The sequence below is a fragment of the Arvicanthis niloticus genome, chromosome 1, assembly GCF_011762505.2.
Source record: "Arvicanthis niloticus isolate mArvNil1 chromosome 1, mArvNil1.pat.X, whole genome shotgun sequence".
In the NCBI taxonomy this organism is placed as follows: Eukaryota; Metazoa; Chordata; class Mammalia; order Rodentia; family Muridae; genus Arvicanthis; species Arvicanthis niloticus.
In genome coordinates, this window is record NC_047658.1 from 103000158 (window position 1) to 103025676 (window position 25519).

Below are 25519 nucleotides of genomic sequence, written 5' to 3' on the forward strand. Positions count from 1 at the left end.
AACATGTTTAATTTTATTTGTGGAGAAGTAAAGGATTTGCTTGTAGCTATAAAATCATCTGCAGATCATGGTGGCTTCTGGGAAATAAAGCAGGGTAGGAAGTGAGAACAGGTCATGTTTGTTCACTGTGGTTTTAGGTCTTCATTTTTTTTTTTTTTTTAAATCTATCTGCCTGTATTAACTTGGTAGTTAAAAATGAGTTCCATGATATTCTGGGATTTGTCTTCAAGCCTCAGATTTCTCGGAATCCAGGCATTTTAGAAATCCATATCCACCTAAGTTCATTCATACTGCATGAAAGAGAAGCCTGGAGTAATGGGCTAGCCTGGACCCAGCAACAAGTTCTCCATCAAGCACCTCACCTCATGCATTGCCAATCAGCAGTCAGAGTATTGCCTCTCTGTTTTTGAAGCTGAGAAAACACAGGAGCAAGCAAGCCTGGGCAGGCACAGGCAAGTATGGGCAAGCACAGGCAAGCACAGGCAAGCACAGGCAAGCACAGGCAAGCACAGGCAAGCACAGGCAAGCACTGGCAGGCAGGTCATCAGATACAGTCCACTGTGTGCTTGCCCCCACCTCACCTTGGCTGTCTTCTCAATCTCTTCAGCAGCTGCCCATTGGGTTTTCCCAGAATCCATTCACAGTTTTTTCCTAGTAGCTGTTTTTTTCTCAGCCTCTTCTGTTTCCTTTCCCTTCTGCATAGGGCTTTGGATTTGTTCCTAGCCTGCCCCCAACACCATTTCCTCTTCCTGTTCTTACCTGACCCAGTGGCTTTGAGCATCAAGTATAAATAATGTCCCTTCCTCTTCCCCTTTCTTCTTTTCCTCTTCCTCCCCTTTACTTCCTTCCTCTTCCCTTCCTATTCCTCTACTTCTCTCTTTTCCCTTCCCCTTTCTGCACCTCTCTCCCTTTTCTTTTTATCTCTACTCTCATTCTCCCCATTAGATCAGCTTTCTTTCTTCAGCTTTTCTCCATTCCACAGACTCCTGAAACTTCACATTGAGGCAGAAATAAGAGGCTGATGAGATGACACAGTGGAGAAAGGCACCTGCCACCAACACTGATGATACAGAGAAAGCAAGCCTGACTCAGTGAATGTCACACAAAATAATGGGTCAACAGGGTAACTTACCAGAAACAAAATGAATGCTATAGAATTATCATCGGGGCAATTTTCAAATATGATACAATGATCCTAAGATACATATAGTGAACACAAAAGGAAATAGAGGTATTTTCATAGATTCACAGGTCCTTGATGACAGCCAGGACATCCACACTCCATGCCAGCAATCAATAGCCTGAGAAGACAGAGAATCAGTAAGAGCAGAGGCACAGAGAAGCCATCAATCAACCTGACCAAACTGACACACAACACACTCCACTCCCCCAAGTGCCAACACTCACTCCAAGGACACAGAAACATTCACCAAGAAATATCCTTGTCATAAGTAGATCAGGAAGAATTGATGAAAGGCAAAATTTATTATAAGCCAATTCAGGAAAATATTTGAGAGATGCTCAAATGCTTGGAAACTAGACATTAGCTTTCTCAAATTCAGTGGTTCAATGAGGGAAGTCTCAAGGATAATTTGAAAGTCTTTTGAGTTGAATAAAACTTAAAATACAACTTAAGAGACTATGGAATGCAGGTGAACAGTAGTTATAAGGAGTTAAGTACTATTGATGATAGTAAAGCAGAAGAATGCTCTCAAGTCTATAAGAACTTTTGTTTTGCACGTGTGTACATGTATTGTGTGAATGCACATATGTATCTATGCTCATGCTCAAATCTGTGTGCATGTGTGTGGAAGCCCACAGTTGACATATGATATCTTCCAGGATCACACTCCATTTTCTTTACTGACACAAGGTCTCTTGCTGCAGTCAAAGCTCTGCAATTCCAGCTAGTTTAGTTAGCCATCTTGGCCTGGGGCTCCCCTGTTTCTACCTCCTGATTATGGCCACCATAATGGTCCTGTTCTTATATGGGTGCTAGGGATTCGAACTCAAGATCTCATGGCAATGCAGCCAGTGCTTTATCCACTGAGCCGTCTTCCCAGACCAACAACCATAATTTTAATAATTATTATTAATCAAAATTTTCTACCTTAAAGAGGACCAAACCAAGGCCCTAGCAAGCAAAAGGAAGTAAAGGCTAACAATAAAAGTGGGCTGAACATTTTCTGAAATGGATCCATTTCCAGATTACAGTGTTAGCCTTAGAGAGATTCATTCCATTGCTGAGCAGACAGCAGGCTTTAAACACACTTTAAGCATATTTCATGTAAGAAACGAACACTCCTAACACTCCTGGAGAACTCATATTTGGAGTACTTTTATCTTACCTTTAAGCAATGCATAAGCAAAGAAAATTTAAAAGGAAAATGTAAAGATATTTAGAACTAAATACATAATGACCATAATACTCATATAAAATCTTATGAGGTATATCAAAAGCAGTAAATACAGAGAAATTTAAAGCCTTTGATGTGTACAATAGGAATAATAAAGGACTCAGCACCAGGGAGCAAAGCTCTTATTCAATGGTCATAGGAAAAGAACAGTAGGATTAATAGAGAACAGTAAAGTCTCGGAGACAAGATTAACAATAGGAATGAATGGAACACAGTTTAGACACTGAAGAGATTTTTTTTTTTTAAATGATCAAAATGACCATATTAGAAACTTTATGTAAAAGATTTGGAATATTAGATAAACTGGATAAAAACCCAGAAAAATAAAACTTATCAAGATACAAGCAAGAACAACAACAATAGAAACACCCCACAAAACAGCCACAACAAACAAAGGCAAACTTAAATTAGTACCTCAGTCATGAGGGGAATTCATATTCCCCTGGTGGCAAATGTCAGACCAGGATCCACCTGTGAGGATGATTTTCTAAAGGCAAGGGGAAAAGAATTTCAGCCTAAGCTTCAAAGGATACCTGGGCAGAATCCACATCTGCCTCAAAGAGTAGACATAGAAACCGAGTATCCTCAATGCCTCTTTTGGGGCTGATGATGCCATGGCCCTAAAGGTAGAAGAATATAGCATGGAAAGAAAGATCGTGCCCATGTCTCTCTTATACATACAGAAGCAAAACTTTTAAGATCACCAGTGAAAAGGATCCAGCCATATAATAGAACTATATTTCATCTTAAAGAACTCCTGTTTATGCTAGGAAAGCGGTTCTGCTCTGTGAGGTGGAAGCCAACTACATTCACCCCAAACTTACAGATAATTAATAAAGGTTAATCTTGTAATAAGATAATGAAAATCAACTTAACATTAATACATTCTCTAAGCAAACTACAGAAGGAAAACAATTTACTTATTAGAGGCATAAACTGTTACAGTACACATTAGATAATGAATAATCAAAAAAAAGTCCTAAGTATCAGGCAAAGGGAGAAAGAGCTACTGTTTAGTAAGTTGTCAACAGTTTTCTGTAATCACCAGCCATTGCATTGACAAGCAAAAAAGAAAGGGAACCTCAGTATTAATATTAAGTATTAATATTAATATTAGTATTAGTATTAAGACGGGAGCAGTATTGTAGTTATTTTCCAATACAGTTGCCTAAGTGGAAAATCAAAACCAAAAATACAACTTTAACCAAAATGGTCATATAGAAAATATAGATTCTTAAATATATATTTTAGTAACAAAACTTAGCAAAGTATCTTTTTTTTTTTGGAAATAGCTACAAATCTTAAACCAGGACATGAAAAGCTATAAGTAAACAGAGCACCAGGGCAGGCATTTGGATAGAGAGACACAGTCAGGTAAATAGAGATATAAAATATTCATAGCTGATTTCTAACTTCAATGGAGTTTTTCTAATGGTTTTGCCGTTTCTCAGTCATTTCTTAGTTCCTAGCAATTTGTGTTATCACCTTACCATTTTATCATATAATATCTGTGCGTTATATGTATATAACAGATGTTATATCAAATAACATCTATTTATTAGAGTAGTCATTGTTTGGGAAAAGGTTTGCATAGTTAACTTACTTTATGACTAAATGCCCTCTGCCTCAAAACCTTACTATCATTTAATTTGTGTTAAAATTTTTACTATGATTCATGAGTTATATAACATGATATTTCTGAAGAACATAGTGAGGTTTGTAACTTGCCATAACAGATTTCCAGGAGAAAGAGTCATAATTACACAAACATTGTGATATGGAGATCCAGAAACTGACACCTTGATATATATTGCTTGACTTATGACAGGGTGGGCACTGTAGATCAGCTAGAAAGGAGGGATCATTTAATATAACAACTGTGAGCCAATTGTTGTCTTTATGCAAAACAATGAAACTTGATTCCTGCCTCACCATCTCAGGACCAGCTCAGAAAATCAACTCCAGGTGCCTCATAGACAGAGTGACCCACTGGGTCTCCTGAAAGCTGTTTCAGTGTGCCCTTTCACATTCATGACCAAAGCGAAGAAAAGAACTTTTTAAAGCACAAAATATACCCACCACAAAGGAAGAGATGGATAGGATTTTCCCATTTGCATTAGAGACTACTGTTCATGAAAGTACATGAAGAGACGGTTGAAAGGCCAGGCCTTGGAAGAGTCACAATGGACAGTACTAACTGGAGAGTCAGATTTGGAGTGCAGAGGATTCCTGCATATCAAGAAGAAAAATGTGCAAAAATCATGAAGACATATTTTTCTGAAAAGGAAACATGAACAGTAACTACATATACAAAACAGTCCTTGACCATGTCAGGATTCAGAAAACGTCAGGTGCAAAATTCCAGTAAGATACTATTTTCTGTTACTATTTGGACAAGCACTGGAAAGCTGTATGGTGCCCGGCGTTCATGAGACTACAGTTGATAGGGCTTCCTCCTTATGCAGGGTCTTGTGTAATTAGAGAAAAGCACTTTGCAAGATGACTTGGTACTAGTTTATAAACATGAACCCTTGATTAAATAGTCTCACTCTTACTAATTAACAGACTCCTTTGCATATATGTGCTAGAAGATAAATGCATGAGTGTTCACAGAAATGTTAACCATGATAGCAAAACCAGAAAGCAGCCTGAATTCATCAGCCTTAAATGAATAAAAATCCCTGTTAATAACAGTCTTTAAAGAGACCATTGTACTCAATGGGCATGCAGTTGTATAGAATTATCAGATGAATTCTAAATATGTAATACAAAAACTTCTTCAATATAGATATAGAATATCTATACAACGGTTATCAGACTTAGGGTCAAGTAGAGCAGTAGCATATACAGAAATACACACACATACACACACTCTCACACACATACACACACACACACACACACACACATTCATATACTCAATGACTAAAGCAAAACCTAAGAGCATTATATGTAAATTTCAGAAAGATTAATTTCCAGGGTGAGGATGTAGGTTAAAGAGAGAATATTATAGCACAAAGACTTTAGCTTAATGTGGTTATGGGCTTATCTTCTGCTTCTTATTCACAAATATTTCTGGGAGTAGTATATATATGGAATTACCTAAAGAACATTTGCCATGTAGTTCTAGTTGACTGTTAAAAAAAAGTACCACACAGGGGCTGGAGAGATGGTTCAGCTGTTAAGAGAGGACACTCCAAGTTCAGTTCCCAACACCCATATCCAGTGGCTCACAACTGCCTATGATACCCAGCTTCAGCAAGATCCAATGCCTTTAACTTCCATAGGCACCTGAACTCACATGCACATACACATAAATGTAATAAAAATACAATCTTAAAAAAGTGTATTGTGATTGAGTATGGATTTTTCTGTCTACCTAAGTGAAGAAATAAATTGGCTCAGTTCTCAAGGTACTGCTTGAAGCCACACATACCAGTTGTTCACGTAAGCAATGTTACCAATGAGTGACTGGCTATCAGGAAAGCATCTCACCTCACTAGTGACAACAACTTACTAGGAAGACCTGTGACAGAAACTCTCTTCCTAGTTCCTCTCCAATACATGACTTTAACAAAATGTCTTTGTGTCTTTTTTTTTCCCCAGAGGCTCATCCTAAAGTGTGCTATCCACTAGTCATTGGTAACTGGTCATGGATACTGAATGCTGTTAGGTCTATGACATGGTCACAAACATGAGGGATACCTTCAGCCACAGGTCACCAAAAGCTACTTTCCTTGTATTGCTTGTTTTCTGCCAACATTGACCATAAAACCTATTTGTTTCATATCAGGTTAGTTGCTGTTTGTTTAAAGCTTTGTGTAATAGGTTTAAGACTCAGTCAAAGAAGAACCTTCAAGTCACTAGTATTTCATTTGTATAAAGATATTTACTGTATTTTAACAGGACAATTACGATCCATCTAGATTTCAGCCCTGTAAGGTCAACAAAAGAGGAGTGGGTTGAAGTGCTCACTAAGAGTTTCTGATGTTATCATGAAGCCTGGATCCTGGGAACTTTGCAAAGTTGCTGAAGGTCAGGTCTAACTTGAATGTTCACCAGTTATTGGTTCAGAACATGACCATGGTGCTGAGGTGTGTGGTGGTGGTGGCTGCTGTTTCAACATTCAGAGCTTGAGACCTGGCAGGGAGTTGATTGTCAGGGGAAGATGGGTAGGAGCATGGAGGGCCACTCCCTATATGAAAATCAGAACTTAACAAAGAAGGCAGATAGTCCCAGGTAGCCAGAGACTGATCTGCTTTGGTAATTCATAGAACTCTAGTATTTCTTGCTCCCTTGCTCCCCTCTCCCACCTTAGGGCACTCTGGGCTTCTACCAACCACAATACTTGTCTTTTTTCACAGCTAATCACTTTAGTGAACTTTCCAACTGTTTTAGCTTATTCTTATGTGAACAAAATAGGCCTTCCTGGGTGGGTAGACCAGTTGTCTACCCAACATGGGTCTGCATCAGAATCCCTGGGAAGTTGACCTCTTCTCTAAAACTGTATCTGAGTTGAGGATCTTCAGGTGAGGTTGTCTTGGCCTGTGAGATTGTGTCCTAAGTGTCATCTCAGAAAACAAGAAGAGACACACAAGAGGAGGCAGGGAGAATGCAAGGCAGAGACGAAGCTGGGCATGGGGCCAGGTGGGGGATTTTGGAGCTTCGAGCAAGCAGTTGCCCATCTTGAGGAGCCCTTGGGGGCAGTGTGGCTTGACACCTTGCCATTTTAGGCATTGAGTCTTCAGGGTGAGAAGGTGACTGACTTTTTGCCCCTTCAGCCTTTGGTGATTTCTCACAGCAACTGAAGCAAATAACATACTTTGGAAATGCATTATTTTAATTTTTGAGTTTTATTACAGCTAATAAAAATGGAAGCCATGAAGTCTCCGAGTCTGAGCCAGGGTGGGTTGAGGCAGTGCTAAGCACTTCCCTTGTGGAAGCCTGTTGTAAGCCTTGCCAACTGATTTTTCTGCAGCTGACAAACACCCCAGATTTGGCCTCCTGCTCTTTCCAACTGCTCTCATTTTCTCAGCTCTGTTCTGCTCCAGGCCCTCTTCCACTGGTTTTACTGACTGGTGATGCTGCCTGTTCCCAGGAGCAGGAAGCTCAGGGTGGTCTCCAGAAGATGATCTAGTACCTCACCCAGTAGGCAGTAAAGACCTGCTGTGGTGTATCACTGAGAGTAAGTAGAGGAGATGTCTTTTGTCCTCAACAATGCTGTAGTTAAGTGGAGTTTCCTGCCTTGATGGTGTTTCCTGTGAGCCACCAAGTATAAGTCTCTCCAAGTCTCTTCACATCTGACTATGGAACTCACTAACTGTGGCTGGTTGCGATGAGACACCAGAGATTTGTTTGGAGGCTGTGTTTCATTTTCATTCACTTAAATGCCAAGACAAGGGAAAGATTGTTGGAGCAAGCATTAGAGACTACCCTGAGTCCTACATGTAGACATTCAAGTGTCCTGGTCCTGGGTTCCTGTGGGAAAGTCCCATAAATACTCTACGTATATAGCCCATGGTCTGCAAGCTGAGAAATCCAAAGTCAAGGCAGAGGCAGATCCCACATGTCCTATTTAGTTTCATCTCTTAACTTGACCCCCATAAGGTCATCCGAGGAAATAGGTGAGAAAAGGCTTCTCTCCGATTGGCCTGGGGCCATGTCTGTAAAGTGCAGTATTCATTGATGATTACTGTGAGAGGTCTCAGGCCACAGTACTTTGGACCAGGGCTATGTAAGAAATGTTGGTGAGAGAGACAGAGAATGAGACAGTAAACAGAGTTCCTTCATGCCAAGTTCCTGCCCTGACTTCCCTCAGTGATGGACTGGGATCTGAAAGTGAGAGTTAAAATAAGCTCTCTCCTCTCCCAAGTTGCTTTCGGTCAGGGTTTTACTACAGCAGTATCCAGGAAACTAGAGCACCATGTCTGGTGAGAATCTCCTTCTGGTTCACAGCCAGTTCCTTTCATTGCATTTTCATATGAGGTGTCATGCCAGCCTCTTATGGGGGTGCTAACTTTCTCAACAAGATCTGTGACCTCATGGCATGATCAAATCTCAAAGGCCTGTCCTAGATGTCATTAACTTAAAGACTAGAATATCAACATGGATTTGGGTTAAGATAAACACTGGGATCATAGCAGTGTGTTGGAGCTGTAGGTCCTAGATCTGATATTACTAGTTAGGAAAGGGTTAGACCACATTGAATCTTCCCAGAGGTCCCAGCATGACTCTAGAGAGGATAATGATTATCTCTCATCAGGAAGGCATATAGTCTTGGTGTCCTCCATATTCCAAAGTCACCAAAATAAAACAAACAAGAAGGTCACAGTCAAGTCTTTGGGTCATCAGTCCATGGTGGGTTCTTGGACCAGCAGAGATCAGATCAGCCAGCTCATGATACATAGCCTCTAAAGGACCCAGTTCTAAGCATCATCAGCTGGCTGGTACTGCTACACAGGTAGCGAGGGATATCATTTTACATACTTTATGAGAGACCTGGCACATGATATATAAGACATGAAGGTTAGAGGAATAGGAAGGAGGTAGGCAGCAGTTTCACATACCTAGGAGACCCTACAGGGAGGCAGAGTAAGGGCAAGTTGTAACACAATCAGTAAAGGCTTTGGTGGTGTTTTATATAATGAAACCACAGTGAACAGAAAATCCCTATTCTCAAGTAATTTATATGAGGTGTTTTTAAGTCACCAGGGGGTCAATTCAATTTAGAATTTACACATGGATTCATGGACTTAGCAACTCGAATATGACTTTCTATGCCTTCTGTTCTCTCCAGCCTACCTGGCTTTCCCCAGGAACATGCGACCTCAGGGCTTAAGGGAGGCTGTGGGCTGCCTGGAGGGTGGTATGTTGCCTTTCTGCTTACAAAAGACTTTGGATTTCCTATTAGAAGTAGAGTGTGAGAGAGATAATTTAGGAAGGAGCTTGGCCTATAGTATCATGTGGTCCTGGGGGGATGAACAATGCTAGCCCTGACCTCTTCAGCCACTGCACATGGACATCCAGGATGGTGCTTGAGCGCAGCTGGGCTGCCTCTGTGCCTGGCTCTGAAGAGGGAAAACTTTGGGGGCAGGAGACTCCTCCTGCTTCTGTCATGGAAAAATAGGCCTGAGATACTTATTTTTAGCTTGGTGGCTCAAAAGGTTTGAGTAGATCTGCTTCAGCCCTTAGTGTGGCCCCCAGTGTTCTAGCTGTGGCAATGAGCCTCAGTGACAGAGAGGGATGATAAATGGCAGCCCACTGAGAGCATGAGTGTTGCCTACCCACCAGCATCTGTACGGTGCATACTCTACTTGGCCTAACAGGCTAGACAGCAAGCAAGGTCTCTTGGTGGAACCTAAGGACCTGTGGGCCACCCTCTCCCTTGGTGTCTGTCCTTTCTGTGTTCTTTCTGTGTGAGGTATATTCAACTGTTTTCTGGGGCTCAATCTCCCACTTAGCATTCTTAAAGAGGGCTCTTGCTGACCTGGTCTTCCATTCCACAAGAGTATGAGGCTCAGGGGTGAAATTCTCAGACACAGGAATGCTGAAGGTGCAAGGTCAGAAGAAAGACAGACATACATATGCCAAGGACATTGACATGGCTGACCTGATGCTCAAGTGGAAAGAGTACTCAGGACGAAAAACCAACCCAACAGGAAGACATCAATCTTATGCAGATTTACCCATTAAAAGAGCTCTCATCTATGCCATCTGAGCGCTTCTACCAATAAAAACAACCACCATTGAAGTGATGGACAGAGTGTTAGACTGAAAGATCAGGAGGCAGAAACTGAACTCTGTAAACCACAATCACAAACCTTCCTTTCCTACAAGCGTAGAAACCCCTACCCACTTCCACAGCTGCAGGAGGCACACTTTCTGCACCCCAACTGCAGAAGACACACTTTTAATGTCTATTTAGCAGAACAGACCATGTTCCAGGCTTTAAAACTAACTCAACGTATTCAAGCACTTAATTGTTATTTGTATGTGTTGGAGGCAGGGTCATGTTTTGTAGTCCAGCCTATCCTGGAGTTATTATGTTGCTCAGACTGTCTCTGAACTCATGACAATCCTTTCCCCCAGCTTCTTGAGTGCTAGGATTATAAACATGGGCCACCAGGCTCAGGCTCAGTTCTAAGCACTGGACTCTTAAACTGAGTGTCCTCTAACCACTGAGTGGTTTTGTTAAAAGTAGATAAAGAAAAGAAACATGATACTTCCCATGTTTAGAACCTTTAAAACGTGATTTATTAGATTTATGAGGGCAAGAAATTAAGACAGAAAGGAGAAAATATTAGTATTTACATAGACATTCTCTCATATACACATAACATTGACATAGCGTCTCCCTGGCACACCACCAACTGAAATGAGTGCTTTCATTTAGCCAGAGATATCTGCAAGAAGATTCGTAACACTCTACTTTGTTAGAGTCCTAAACTGGAAACAGCCAATGTGCATGAAAATTAGAATGGCTGATTAAACTCTTATTTGTGTGTGTGTGTGTGTGTGTGTAAAAGAGTGCTGTATAGAGGGCAAAAACCAACTTTGTCAAATTTGTTGTTTCCTTCCACTGTGTGGATTCTGGGGGATAAACTCAGGTCATCAGACTTTACAACAAGCATCCTTCCTTACCTGCCCTGTTAGCTCATAGGCCCTAGAATGAATGATTAAAATTGTTTACCTCTAAATGTGCACTGCATGGGCCAAGTCTCACAGATATGGAGCCACCTGTGGTCTATGATTTCTTCCAAGTGAAGTTCAGAGATGGGCTGGCTTAATCTGTGAAGATAGAAATTAGGATGGTGTTTACATACCAAGGTGGACAAGGAGAGACATCTCAGAGTCTCCTGGGACAGCAGGCACAGAAGATAGTCTTTAACTCAGTGTGGTTGATGGTTCTGTTGACTGTTTACAAAGGGATGAATCCTTCAGGCTCTGTAGCATGCATTTTCACCATATCCTCTGGAAACTCACAAAGGAGAGAAGGGGTAAAGTGAAGAAATGATAGTTCAGAGGAATAAAACCAAGAAGGACCAAGACCCTGTCAAATGTTCCACATTCTCAGTTGCCCTGCTGGACCGCTGCTATCATGGGCTCATCTTGAGTGGGGATGTGGGAACAGAATAGGGAGTGATGGTGGCAAGGTGATCCTACCGGAAGATAGAGAGGAGCTTCTCACTGTAGAGGAAGGACATGTGCAAGTACCACAGAGTGTCCATCCTTAGTAAGCACTAACAGTCTACAGAAAACACTCAGTAGTCCATCCTTGGTAAGCACTGTGTAATCCATACTTAGTAAGCACTGTGTAATCCATTCTTGGTAAGCACTGTGTAATCCATACTTAGTAAGCACTGTGTAATCCATCCTTGGTAAGCACTGCGTAATCCATACTTAGTAAGCACTGTGTGATAGTCAACCACGTGAGTCAATTATATTGCCACATATGATTGATTACTATTTTGAGATAGCATTTTAAATTTTGTTGGAAGCAAATGCATTAATTAGTAACAGAGCAGCTTCACCTCCTTGTACTTTTGAAATAAAATTAGGTTACTTACACCTTCCCATTTTATAAACTGAAAAGTCAAAATAAGCTCCCATGAAGGAAACCTGGAGATGAAAGTGCTTTAGTAGTAAAGGGGGGAACTTCTGATACCAGACACTGCACTATTAAAAGAAGGACTCATTTCACTGTATAAATTCTACATAACATATAAATAATTAACAAGCTGTAGATTTAGCAAAAAATTGCAAAGCATGCTGACTAGCTGAATATTTATTATATGATAAATGTACCTCATATCTATAAAGAGCTCATAGAGTTTATAAAGTGAACAGTGAACAACCAGGCAGATTTTTCCAGAAGTATGGAGTACACTATGACCTCATACTTCTCTGACTGGCAGAATGAACAAGCTTCCCGTTGTTGGTGGAAATAACAGAGGAAGGAAGAGTAAGAAGAAAAGCTTCCCTTTTGGAAAGGTGGATGGAGTATACATTTTAAAACTAGAAGTAGGCATTCCCTACAAGTAAACAGCCAAGAACTGTTGAAACATATTGTGTCTACTTGTGTATCCCCTGCCTTCCCTCACTTCGGTAATGGAGACCCCCACTATACTGAGTGATTTCCTCCCATTGAGACCAGTTGTTGGAGAAAGAGGCAAATCATAAAAACAAACAAAAAATAATAATAGTGGCAACAGAAACAGATGGCTTTATGGGTTTAACTTTTTATTATTTATTTTAAAATAAAAAAAAACCTTGTGCCATTTACAAGTAATGCTAACGACATGAAACTGAATAGATGAAGAGTTACAGGCACTTGTCCCCACAACCCACTCATAACAACCAACCAAAAGGAGACACATGTGGCAGTATTTTCCCTGTCCAATCTATTTAAATATTAGTGCAGCAGGGGCCTGTGATTGGCCAGGGAAAAGAGAGGCAGAGCTAAGAGTTGCAGAGGCAGAGTGTCTCAGGAGAGAGGGGAGAAGAGCAAGATGGAAGACAATGAGCTGGATGATCCTGAACCAGTGTGGTTTTAAATAGCCATAGGTAGATATGATTTCATATAGGGATAGAATGATTGGGGTGCCTCGTCTATTCTAGGTGGGCAGCTTATACTATTATCAATTGGCCTTGAAATTATTGTGTGGGCATCTTGTGAATTGAAAAGTTGTTGATATATAAATCTGAATGATCAGCTATAAGCTTCAAGAGTTTTGATTTTACCAGGTTTCTGGGCACTGTGAAATCAAACCTCGAGGTGGGTGGTCATTAAATGGGGCTGGCATGGCAATGACCACACCAAGGGAAAATAGTAATTCAGGTGGAAACACCTCAGGGGCCCTTGGGCCAGAGGGTCTGCTGAGATGAGAACACCCGTTAGAGGGTTACTGAAATATGGGACTGTCGACCATGGGGGGGGGGGTGTTAGGGTAGTGGCTCCAGAGACAAGCGAACCAGAGCTGGAAATACCATGACTGGCTGCTGTGGGGGCTAGCTAGAGACTTTCTGACATGCATACCTCATGTATATATATATATGTTGCAAATCTATGTGTATGCTTACATGAATGTAGTGTATCATACAAATAAAAACAAAGTAGCAGAGCTGGTGAGATGGCTCAGTGGTTGAGAACACTGACTGCTCATGCAGAGCACCCAGGCTAAGTTCCCAGCACCCCTTTGGCTGTTCATAACTCCATCTGTAACTCCAGTTTCATGGGATCTTTTAAGCTCTGCTCACATGTGTAATGCATACACACATGCAGGTAAATACACATACACACACAAAACCTTAAAAAGTTACAATAGATAATACAAATCATTCTGAAACTTTAGCAAATATGGGCAGCTCTTAGAGTCAGTACACTTAGAACTGTTTCATTCTATCAGGAGATGCCTCATGCTGTGACATTTTGATGACTGTATCCAGGTAAGGAGGAAGCTATCATAGGTTCCTAGAGATTTTATGCATCTCTACCTGTGTGCATGGTGTCCTAGTGCATGGGTAGGAATAGACTCATGCTAATATTTCTGTGACACTAGGAGAACTAAGCATGTTCCACACACACTCATTTATGCATGTGCCTTCCCTATGCAAGCCTGAAGTTTTAAGAACCACTCTCTCCCACACTCTTCCTACTCCAGCTCACATATTTCGAGGTAAGAGGCAAAGGCTAGTGGCTCAGAACACTGCAATTCCATTTCTCTGTTCACCTTGTCTGCAAAGCAGAAGGAAGAATTTCTGATCAGTGACATAGAGGCCCAGAGTCTGAGAAGGAGCCTCTGCTCATCTCACCCTGCAAACGATGCTGAGACATGGTGGTCTATGCTGGTTGAGCACACAGTGCAGAGGTACTGTTGGGCTTTGCCAGCCCACCATTCTACCTAGAGACAGAATATTTCTGTCTTAGTAAGGTTTCTATTGCTGTGATAAAACAACACGACCAAAAGAATCTTGAAGAGGAAAAAAGGGTTATTTCAGTTTACAGCTGCTAGTCCGTCATCCAGGAAAGTCAGGGCAGGGACTCAAGACAGGAATCTGGAGACAGCATCTGATGCAGAGGCCATAGTGGAGTGCTAGTTAGTGTCTTGATCTTTGTGGCTTGCTCAGTCTGCACTCAGTCTGCATTTCTCTAGCACTCAGGTCCATCAGCTAAGGGGTGGCACAACTTGCAATGCACTTGTTCCCCCCAAACACACACAGACACACACACACACACACACACACACACACACACACACACACACACAGACACACAGACACACAGACACACACACACACACACACACACACACACACACACACACACACACACACACATTAATAATTCTTCAAGAAAATGCCCCACAGGCCAATCTTGTGGGGGCATTTTCTTAGTTGAAGTTTCCTCTTCCCAAATAGCGCTAGCTTATGGTGACTTAACATAAAATGGTCACAACGACCCTGTGATACCCCACTGCACCTTCCCTGATGATGAGAATTACTCCTGCATCTTGAATCACAAGGTACCCAAGTGGTCCTAGCTGATTCTACTGTGAATTCTGCACCAAGAACAGGAGTCATCACCACCTGCAGATGCTCTGTCTTGCAGCCACAACACTATGTTCATGGTCAGCATTAACTCTGGGATCAAAAGGATATTTTTCTCCAGTAGCCTTGCCCAGATCCAAGCAAGCTAAATGACAGAATCTAGGCATCTCTGCTCACTGTTCCACCCTTATTTCAGTGGTCCTCTTTACTGACAGTGCTGAAGACAGTCCACAGTGATGGCCTCATGGCTGCCTAGCTCCCATCCCAAGCCCTTCTTTCTTTTCTTGTTAAATCTAACTGCTCCTGAGGAATGTTGAGCTTCCACCGATCAAATATTGTGACATCCATAGAAGTTGAAGTGCTGTGCACAGCTTCACATGTTATTGATGTATCTGTACAAGGCCAAATAGGTGGCCCATAGGCTTCAAGTCCTCCCCACATCCTTGGTTGTGTAAAAAGCCCAGTTGCCTCCCACCACCTGTGTCTTTTTCTGCTCAGCTGGCCTGGGACTAAAGGGGACGCCATTTCAGGATCCCTAGTGCATATCAGGGTCAGCTAAGGACACATGATGGTTACTGTCTTATTAGAAGTCCCATTGTAGACACCTGGGGACCCTAAAGTAGAGGAGAACTCAGTGAAGAGGGAGTGCTGGCCTGGAGGGACTGTCAAGGGGTGTTTGCGTTGTAACCAAATCATAGAGGTGCACTGGTAAAAAGCCTGTTTTATTGCAGCCACTGGAGTGAGCCTTTTCTTTTGGCACCTTGCAAACACCTCAGGTGCCACAGAAGTCATGACAGAAAGGCTGGGGCTTTCCAATGGAAATGAATGGATGCTTTCACACAGTCTTGCCTCACAGCCAACTGCCAGGCCTTTCCTACCCAACCCTTTTTATTTCAAGCTGGGCCACTTCCTACCTTACTCCCAAGTCCTGTGGCCTTTCAATAAAGCCCCCACAAGTACTGGCCTTATAGAGGCTGGAATGAACTGAGGCTTTTTAAAATGTTTGGTCATTCTCATGGAGACCTAAGTAGACAAAGTCAAAGGAGCTTTAACAGGGGGAAAAGAACATGAATGTTCAACTCTAAAAGCGCCCTTCACCTTCACAATGAAAACATCTGTGTGCCTTGTAGTGCATGGACTGACGAACCTCAGGCAGATGTGTTTGCGACTCCAACATGCGAGGCCAGGCACCTGGGGATTTTCCATGAATGGGTTCTGGGTGATTTTAACAACTGCAAAGTCTTCTTTAAAATAAATTACTCGAGGATTCCTTAAAGGCACAGCAAGAAAGACAATAAGGAAAACCCCTCACACTCCACATTCAGCTTCAAAAGCCACTGTCCTTTTTTACAGTACCTTGACTCCTTCATGTCACTCCAGAGTGTGAGAAGCAAAATGCAGGCTCATAGAGCATCCAGGATATGATGGTATTAAAAAGAGATCTTTAGATCTTACCCACTGATTGTCTGTCTGTCTGTCTGTCTGTCTGTCTGTCTGCCTGCCTGTCTGTCTGACTACCTGTCTGTCTGTCATCTATCTACATATATCCTCAACAAGTAAGGTCCATAAAGAAGGCATATCTCTTCTCAGGGAACTCTGCCCTGCATGAGGTCCTGCTGTCTCCTACTCTACCATTTCACACAGAGGACAAATCCCAGGGTGTGTTCACACTTCATGGGACAATGGAGAGGCAGTTTAAGCACAGTGTAGTAGACTTCTGGGCTGAGATTTTTCTTTCTGTTCTTTTTCACTGGAGTTTGTGTGGGGTTTTGGGCTTTGTTAGGAGCATTTCCCCAAGTTCTGGGTTTATTTGTGTTTGGGGAGATCAGAAGAAGACAGTCACTGTTCAAGGATAGCTTCTTGTACTCTGGCACATGGAGCCTGAATTCTGACATTAAAGACACACTACCAAGTTGCTATTCTCTAGGTCATTATTCTAGAGAAGATCAATTTCTGAATGAATTCTTTTAGGGAAACACACACACACACACACACACACACACACATGTATATATACGTATATACATATATATAGTGTGTCTGACTTGATTCATAAAATGTTTGTTCTTCTGTGCTTCGGATGACAAATTTTTGACTTTCCCCTCTGTATTGTATTATTAGAATTTAAATGAGGAAAGCTACACACATTTCAGGTGAATTTGTTTTTTCTTTGCCAGTTATTCTATGCATTATTAAAACATTTAGCATGCTCATTAGTATTCCAAAAGGTAATTAGCATATTTAATCAAAAACAATTAAGGGCAAACACTGCCTTCCTTTTTAAGTAATAAAATATTTACTACTATAAAAACAAACGGAAGCCAATCTTTACCTCAGGATGCTGACTTCTGAGAAAGAAGGGAAGGAAGAAGAAAGAGGCAGAAGGGAGAGGGAGAGAAAGATGGAGAGAAGCAAAGAAAGAGAAAGCATGAAAAAGTGCCAAGGCTGCTTGACAAATTCAAGCTACCTCTGCAGGGTTTAAAAAAAAAAAACAAAGAAAGAAAAAACAGAGCTCCCTTTCTTCCCCAACTCTTGTCCCCATGGATTTTGATTTCTATAAGCCAAATGTAAAGAAATAAAAGTTCCTTATTTCTCTTCAAAACTTATAATAAAAGACAATATATGAATGAAGAAAGTCAAACAATTCTCTGCCCAGGAGCCTGACAATTTCTGAGCTAGCAATTTCTCTCTGTAAACATGAGTTTGAATACTAAGGTTCTGGGTGAGGCCTTGGGGTGCCAGCAGTAACAGTGAGGAGAAGATGCTGGAACTGGTGTCTGTGCTTGGGGAAAGCTGTGAGGGGTCACCCCAACAGTTTCCTGTCAGGGAACTAGCCTATCTTGGGGGCGGGGACTGCAGTGATTTTTGAGGCAGAAAAGGGCACTTCCCATGTCTCCAGTTTCACAGGGTTGTACCCATGTCTGTGGTTCACAATGCCATGTGAATATTGACTCAGTCCCTATCCTAGCGTGACCTCTGGAGTACACTTTGCTTGTACTGCTTGCCTTTGTGTCACCAGTTGGTTCCTCCTCTCAGCTGTATAGACTTTCTCTCTCTCCAAGGACACCAAATGACACTGCCATATCAAACCACACTTTGTTGGTGACTCCGTACATTTCATGGTGTTCTCTCCATGTGCAGCTGAGGTTACTGTTTTCATAATGCTGGGATGTGTGTACTCACTGGGTAGTGGGATGGTTTGTGTTTCCCTGTCAGCTTTCTGTTTTTATTATGATGGAAAACAATAAATTATTTTCTGAAATTTCTGGTTCCTTTTCTTTATCATAATCATGTCTTGGGTTGAATTTCTCCCAAAGTAGAACCTAAGACAAAAGCTTTGGTTTGAGTCATTATTTGGAGAATTTGATTCTGAGAACCAGGTATCGGTTACATAGAAGAAAGAGGCAGAAGAAGACAGTACAGGATGAGTTATGAAGTTAAGCACTCACAAAACTAAACACGTGCTACTAAAACAAAAAAAAAAATCAAACTATAATCAACACACACACAGTTTTTCAAAACCACCATTTACCTATGAGGCTTACCTTTTCTCTAGTGCTCAGATCCTTCTGTAAAACTCCATCCAACTGCCAAGGTGTAAGCCGGTGTCTCATGTGAGATTGGACTGTTTTATGCTAGTGCCTTGCTGTTTTGTTTACTCTTGTTTTGCAGTAGACGTTTAAGCCCTATCATGCAAGCCTCTCTGCTATTTGAAATCTTTCTTGCCTTTATGTAAGTTTTACTTTTTAATTTCTGTGGGAAATCACATTGGGATTTTGATAGGAATGGTACTGAATCTGTAGATTTCCTCTTGGGCATTTTTAGCAATGTTAGGAAGAAGTCAATCAGTGAATGTTTTTCCATTTTGTGTGTGTGTGTGTGTGTGTCTTCAATGTCTTCTAACTACATTGGACAGTTACAGTGTTCTGAATCATTCTTGGTTCAGTTTCCTAGCAAGTATTGTATTGTTTCCTTATGAATCTATTATAAAAGGGTTGTTTTTCCTTATTGTTCTCTCTTTCTCTTTCTCTTTCTCTTCCTCTTCCCCTTTCCCCTCTCCTTCTCCTCTCTCTCTCTCTCTCTCTCTCTCTCTCTCTCTCTCTCTCTCTCTCTCTGAATGATGCATGCAGGTATCTAAGGAGGACTCTCTGAAATAAGTTATGGCAGCTGTGAGCCACCCAACATTGGTGCTGAAAACCAAACATGGAACCTCTGGAAGAGTGGCCAGTGCTTTTATCCACTGAATCACCTCTGCAGCCCCAAGTCTGCTTCCTTTATTTCTTATCTAGCAAGTTAACTACTGGTTTATTCCCAGATAACAAGTCAGAGTCTCTCTCTCTCTCTCTCTCTCTCTCTCTCTCTCTCTCTCTCTTCTCTCTCTCTCTCTTCTCTCTCTCTCTCTCTCTCTCTCTCTCTCTCTTTCTCTCTCTCTCTCTCTCTCTCTCTCCCTCCCTCCCTCCCTCCCCCCCTCTACCCGAGGAGATCCAGATACATTGGCAAATTTTTGTTGTCACATGCCAATGGCAGTTATATGTATCAAGTTTTTTATTCAAATAACTAAAATTAATAGCAAATTAAAAACACTGCACAGATGCTAAGGATTGATGAAGAGGAATTGGGATGAGGGAAAATGGAAAACCAAACAGAATAATCAAAGAGGAATAGGACAGATATATATTTGAACAGACAACATGTAGAAATGACCCAAATATGTAGAAGACGGATGCTCATCAGTGTGGTTGGGCTCCTGGAGAGGCTCAATAGGACCTTCCTCATGAAGTCAAGGCACTGGGAGGGTTGTTTACCTTCATTGTATGGATGAAAATTAAAGTTGTTGCTAATGGAAGGATCTTACAGAATAGGATTTAGAAACAAGCTGTGATTTTAAGAAACTTGTCTCAAGTTCAGGAAGTTGAACAGGAAGTTCAAAAGTAAGAGCCTGACCATACTGAGAGTGAGACACTTGGCCATCACAACCTAGCACAACCTCAGCACAAAGCCACTGCTACATAAGAATGCATTCTACAAATAATGATAAAAAGTTGCCAGAGTTAAATAATAATTATATATGCTTCACCTGGTCAAGGATTATGTTGTAGCCACATAGGAACATCTGGAGAGGGCTGGCTTGGAGTGGGAATGTAGTAAATTCATGGGTACGAAAAGTGAAGATAGATGCATATTTCTGTTATGTTCTCTGGACACACCAACCAAAAGAAAACTTAATAACATAACAAGGAGAACCCAAACATCTCAAGATCCCAGCAGATCTCTCTTAGACAGTGAAAATGTGGAAGAAGTATGACAGTTAGGCATGTAGGAAATGTGAACACACAGCATCTAAACTTTTTCAGTATCCTGATTCAGACGCCTTATTGCTACTCTATAAAATCTATATATTACTTTAAGGATATACAGGCCATGTACTAAAACTGCTTATGCGACAAGCCCTAAGTTAAATCTTAACAGAAGTGATGAGTAAACCATCGGCCCTATTAAGATGAAAAGCCATCAAGCTGAGCCGTGAAGACCCACAGGGAACCTGTCCTACACAAAATGCAAAGGGTTCATCCACGAAACTCGCATGTCGATGACAAAGTCAGAACTGCAGTTACAAAATGGTTAGACTGAAATATGGTGGAACTGATGTGTAAGGAAACGTGAGAGGGAGGGAGGAAACACTGCGGGTTTTGTGGTTCTTAGAAACCTAGTATTGATAGGACACTCTGCCCCTTTGTACTTTATAGTGTCCTGCAGGGCAGGCTATTCCAGTGTGTGTGAAGTATGTGTTGGGAATGATAATAAAGCCTGTACTGAGGTACTGTGAAAATATTACATGACATTTACTTTTTCAAGTTTATATGAGATAATTGAGAAACAAGAAATTAAAAAGAAAAAAAAGACAAAGAAAGAACAGGAAAAAAGCTTGAAGTAACAGGCAAGAATAAATGAAGCTTGAAGTAACAGGCAAGAATAAAAAAATTAGGATGAAACAGCCCTCACAATCAACAAAGTCATAACAGGAAAGGGAAAGTCAGCTCAAGAGGGAGAGTGGAGGTTGACAGATTCAGAGGATGAAGCTGCCGCTACTGCTGCTGTTCTTGAGCTATGACAGATGCTCTAGACCTTATGGCAACTGATGCGATTTTTGGAAGCACCGTTCTGACTTTAAAACTCAGCACATATGTACCAACACCTGCCAGAATGGGAACAAATACCTAGTCCGTAGTTCCAGAATCCAGGACAATCCCAAAGTATACTAATCTTCCTTTTTGCCTTTGTAGCTTTGCTAACTATTCTTACTAACTGAAGTGTATCAACCATGATGTGATTTTTGTGTATAAAAGACAAAGAATAGTAAGGTTCAGGGCTGCATAATTTGGGTAAGTTTTCCCTACAGCTGCCAGCAGGTGATACAGACTTTAAGACTGTCCATTGCGTTCTTTGGCAGACTTAACTCACAACATTCTGAAGGTGCCAGTGAGATCCTCAGAAAATGAGATGCAGGGCCACTAGGCCACTGGGCCACTTGGAGCCCCTCCGGGGCAATAGTGTGTAGACCTTAAAACATTCCAGGACCTCAGCAATTTCTCCTGCATCTACTCCTACTGCCCCAGCCCCAGAGGCTCCCAACAGGAGGTTACAGAAAGTTACCTGGATCTGTCTCCTCTGGAGGTGGGTCTGTTTATGGCACTTTCTAAAACAGACACTTAGGAAAGGCTTAATGCAACTCTAATTCTAGTGTCTGGGATCTGCATGAGATATCACTGGATCCTCTGATTTAGTTTTGCATAGTGCTTGGTTGTCTTTATTGTTGTCTGTTAGTGTGTCTCTCTCTGTGTTTTGTCAATTCTGTTGGTTGAAAGAAAGAAATCTCCAATGGAGCTAGAATGACCAGGTCCAAGACATCATTGAAGAGTATATTAAAGCACTTCAGGGAAGCCTTTACAGATCAGGACAAGTATGATGTCTACCTCATGTCAGGAAATCTCTGGACCTTCTGTGAAATAAATTGACATTTTTTTTTTGTCAGCTCAGTGATGAATTTCTGGACAGCCAGGGTGCTTGAACTGTCTGGAATGTGGTGGCTGAAGACTGGGGCCATCCTAATTTCTCTATATTGACCATGCTTACTGTTGTACAAGACGCACCCCTGGCTTAAGACTTGTACCCTCTTGCTGGGGACCTGAAACCTTTGGTTTGGCAAGGTAGTCCAAAGAAACCAAAGCCTCCACCTGTTCTTTTCACCCCATTGGAGGAAGCAGACATACCCCTCTGTGTGCCCCAGCATAACCCCAGGCCATGACCAGGGAGGGGAAATAGTTCATCCGATTGTACTTGGGAGCATGGTGTGTATGTGTGTGTGTGTGGGGGGGGGGTAGTTTCTTCTACTTCAGGTCGTCTCTCCCCTTCACACATGTGGAGTAGCTCTGGCTATAGGATCCCCAGGAGTAATTTCTCTAGAGGCAGCCACCACCTCAAAGGCTTAAAGATCTCCCCTCAATCCACTTCATGGTCCTTGTCTCTTTCTCAAACAATGATCTGATGGTGGGCATCTCAGAACCCACCATCCTCTAAAACACCTCAGGCTTCCATTAGCCTTCTCTAGACACACTCATCAACTGACCTGGGATGACCGGCCACAGCTCCTGTCAGCTGAGAAAAACTGCCAATCTGTCTGAGGTGGTGAGGTGATACAAGAGCCCCAGGAACTGCTCACTGGCTTCCTGGAGTGCCTCTGAAAGACTTCCTTGGTGGTCACCTGCCTAGACCTATACACCGCAGAAAGCCAGCAAGCAACCAATATTGCTTTTTCTGTGGTCCTGGATAATGGAAAGAAACTTCAGAAGTTAGAAGGGTTTGAGGGTATGCATAGGTCCCAATTATTGGAGGTTGCTAGAAGGTTTATAGCAATTGTGACTCTATAAATGAAAAAGCAGAATAAATAATTGACTGAAGCAACAGTGGCGATGCTCAGGGAGCCCTATAAGACAAATGGCAAAGGGGGAAGCCAGAAACACCGGAAAAGAAAAGACTAGAGAAAGGCCAATGCGCTTTTCTGTAAGCAAAAAGGGACACTGTAAAAATGAATGCCAAGTCAGAAGAGGGAAGAAAGGCACCTCATTCTTCATTTGGGTGAGAACTGATGAAAACTGACAGCCATGAGGCTCCATGTCATGGACACCAGGATAACATTAAAGGTAAGGGGTAAGTAAGTCTGTTAAATTTGTGGTTGACACAGGAGCAGCCCAATCAGTCCTGACAGAGCCATTCCAACCAGTGATATCTCAATGGATATCTGCCCAAGGGGCAACTGGACAGACTCTCCTCTTTCTTAGATGATCTCCTATGTAGTGGACTTTTAGTGTGGCCCACTCCTTCTTTGTCAGGCTAGACTGATTGATCCTTTCACCTAATTTGAAGAAACATACTACAAAATCTATGGGCAACTATATCCTTTAGGGAGGCCATGCTAATCTGCCTTCTTGTGACCTGCCCACTTTGGAGGAATAACTCCTACAAATGAGTCTGGCACATGAAAATGGCACTCAAACTTTGGAATACCTGCAGGATTTGCAAGAGCTGTGTCTTACTTAGGGTTTTATTACTGTGAAAAGACATAATGACCAAGGCAATTCTTGAGGTGGGGAATGAGGGAAGGGTTTATTTGGCTTACATATCCACTTCACAGTTCATCATCAAAAGAATTTAGGACAGGTAGTCAAAACAGGGTAGAAACCTGGAGGCAGGAGCTGACATAGAGGCCATGGAGGGGTCCATGGAAACTCATAAAAGTACTTAATTGGGGATGACTTAAAGTTTCAGAAGTTGAGTTCATTATCATCATGGCAAGAAGCATGGCAGCATACAGAGAGACATAGTGCTGGAGAAAAAGCCAAGAGTTCTACATCTTGATCTGCAGGCAGCAGGAGTATCCTATGAGGTCTAGCCTGAGCATATGAGACCTCAAAGCTTGCCTCCACAGTGGCACACTTTCTCCAACAAGGCCATGCCTCTTGATAGTGCCACTCTCTATGGACCATGCACTTAAACACGAGTCTATGGGGGCCATTCCCATACACATTTAAACCACCACAAGCAGTACCTTGGCTCTGGGCTGAGAATAACCCACCAGGACTGGCCATCCACTGAGCACAAATTGCCATTCAATTACTAAGTTCTGCTACCCCAGTATGGGTTAAACACTATTCTATACACTAGGAAGCCAAGCAGAGATTGCTAAACACATTAACAGGCTATGGGAAACAGGAATCCTCATTGCTTGCCATTCCTCTTGGAATACCTCCATGGTCCTAGTCCTAAAACCAGTCACTCTGGAATACTGACAAATGCAGGATTTCCGAGAGATTTTCAAAAGGGTAGATTTTATGAATCCCACAGTTCGTATTCTCCACACCATCTTGGATCTCCTGCCACCAGAAAAGTATACCTTTCTGCATGTTCTGTTCTCTGCTGGACTTAACTTGCAACAGAACTTGCAATAGAACATACCTGTGTCTATGTCGATCCTTCGGGTCCTGTTGGTTTGCTTCCTCCATGTCACCCAACTGGAAAGGGTCTTACAAATGACTTCTACCACTGCCACAGCATCTGACCCTTGACCATCTCTCTCCAGAACTAGCTAGATTCCCCTGTGACTCACTTTTTCCATCCATCAACACACTACTGCAAAGGTCTATATATGGTGTAGCTCACATCTTTGGTTAAAAGTCTTCAATGTTTTTTATTTTTTACAAGTTACCCTTGGGGGAAAGTAAAAAAGGTTCTCACCACACTTAGGATGTGCCCTGGCCTGTTCCCATTTCCTGCCTCAGACCATTTCCTGCCTCTTTCCTTGGAAGCTTAAAATTCTCCCAGGCCCCAGAGACTGCAAAGTCTTCCTGATACTTCCACTTTCCTGAGTCTTTCTCTGAGAACTTTCCCAGGATACTAAACTTCACAATGGTGTCTTCCAGATATCACCTGCCCCTGTGTGATGTTCCTTTACCAAGCCTTCTTCCAACTGCTTGATGTTGAGGAACCACAGATGAAGACAGAAGACACATTTGCTCAGGTGTGAAGAAGCTCTGAGGGAGATCAGTAGACTTCTTACCTTCTCTGTTCTCTGCTGAACTCCCAGTATTGAGGACCAGACTAGGCAGACAGCAGGCAGATCTGCCAAATGATAAAACTGTTCCATTTCACTGGGGACCAAGTAGATAGGAACTAGTGATATAGGCCTTTCCTCCCTTAGATGGACCAAATGCAGTAGTGTTTGCATTGATAGGGAGAAGTAGAGACCTGAGGTCAGTGCTTGACAAATGGCCTGGCTCAGGATAGAGCACCGAGGTGTCTGTTTTTCATCTGTGATGAGTATCTAGAGATGGACTTTGTCCAAAGTATCATGGCTTAGGTGATAAGCAGCCTGCTATTCACCTTCTGCACAAGCACCAGTGGGAATGATCAGTGGTAGAAATTTTTCTGAGAGCAGGTTGGCAATGATTCACTCAGGAGTGCTGAGAGTGGGCTTAGTTCTCTGTCCAGAAATTCTGATT

General features: G+C 42.1%; 1 long non-coding RNA gene across 1 annotated transcript; it reads right to left on the reverse strand.

Moving 5' to 3' along the window:
- Positions 1-24589, reverse strand: LOC143436427 (uncharacterized). The gene is made up of 5 exons (XR_013106469.1): positions 24477-24589; positions 11107-11204; positions 4497-4646; positions 2832-2904; positions 1-1301 (listed from the first exon to the last, which is right to left on the reverse strand). It is a non-coding gene; the product is annotated as an uncharacterized LOC143436427 (long non-coding RNA).
- Between the last annotated feature and the right edge of the window lie 930 nt (positions 24590-25519).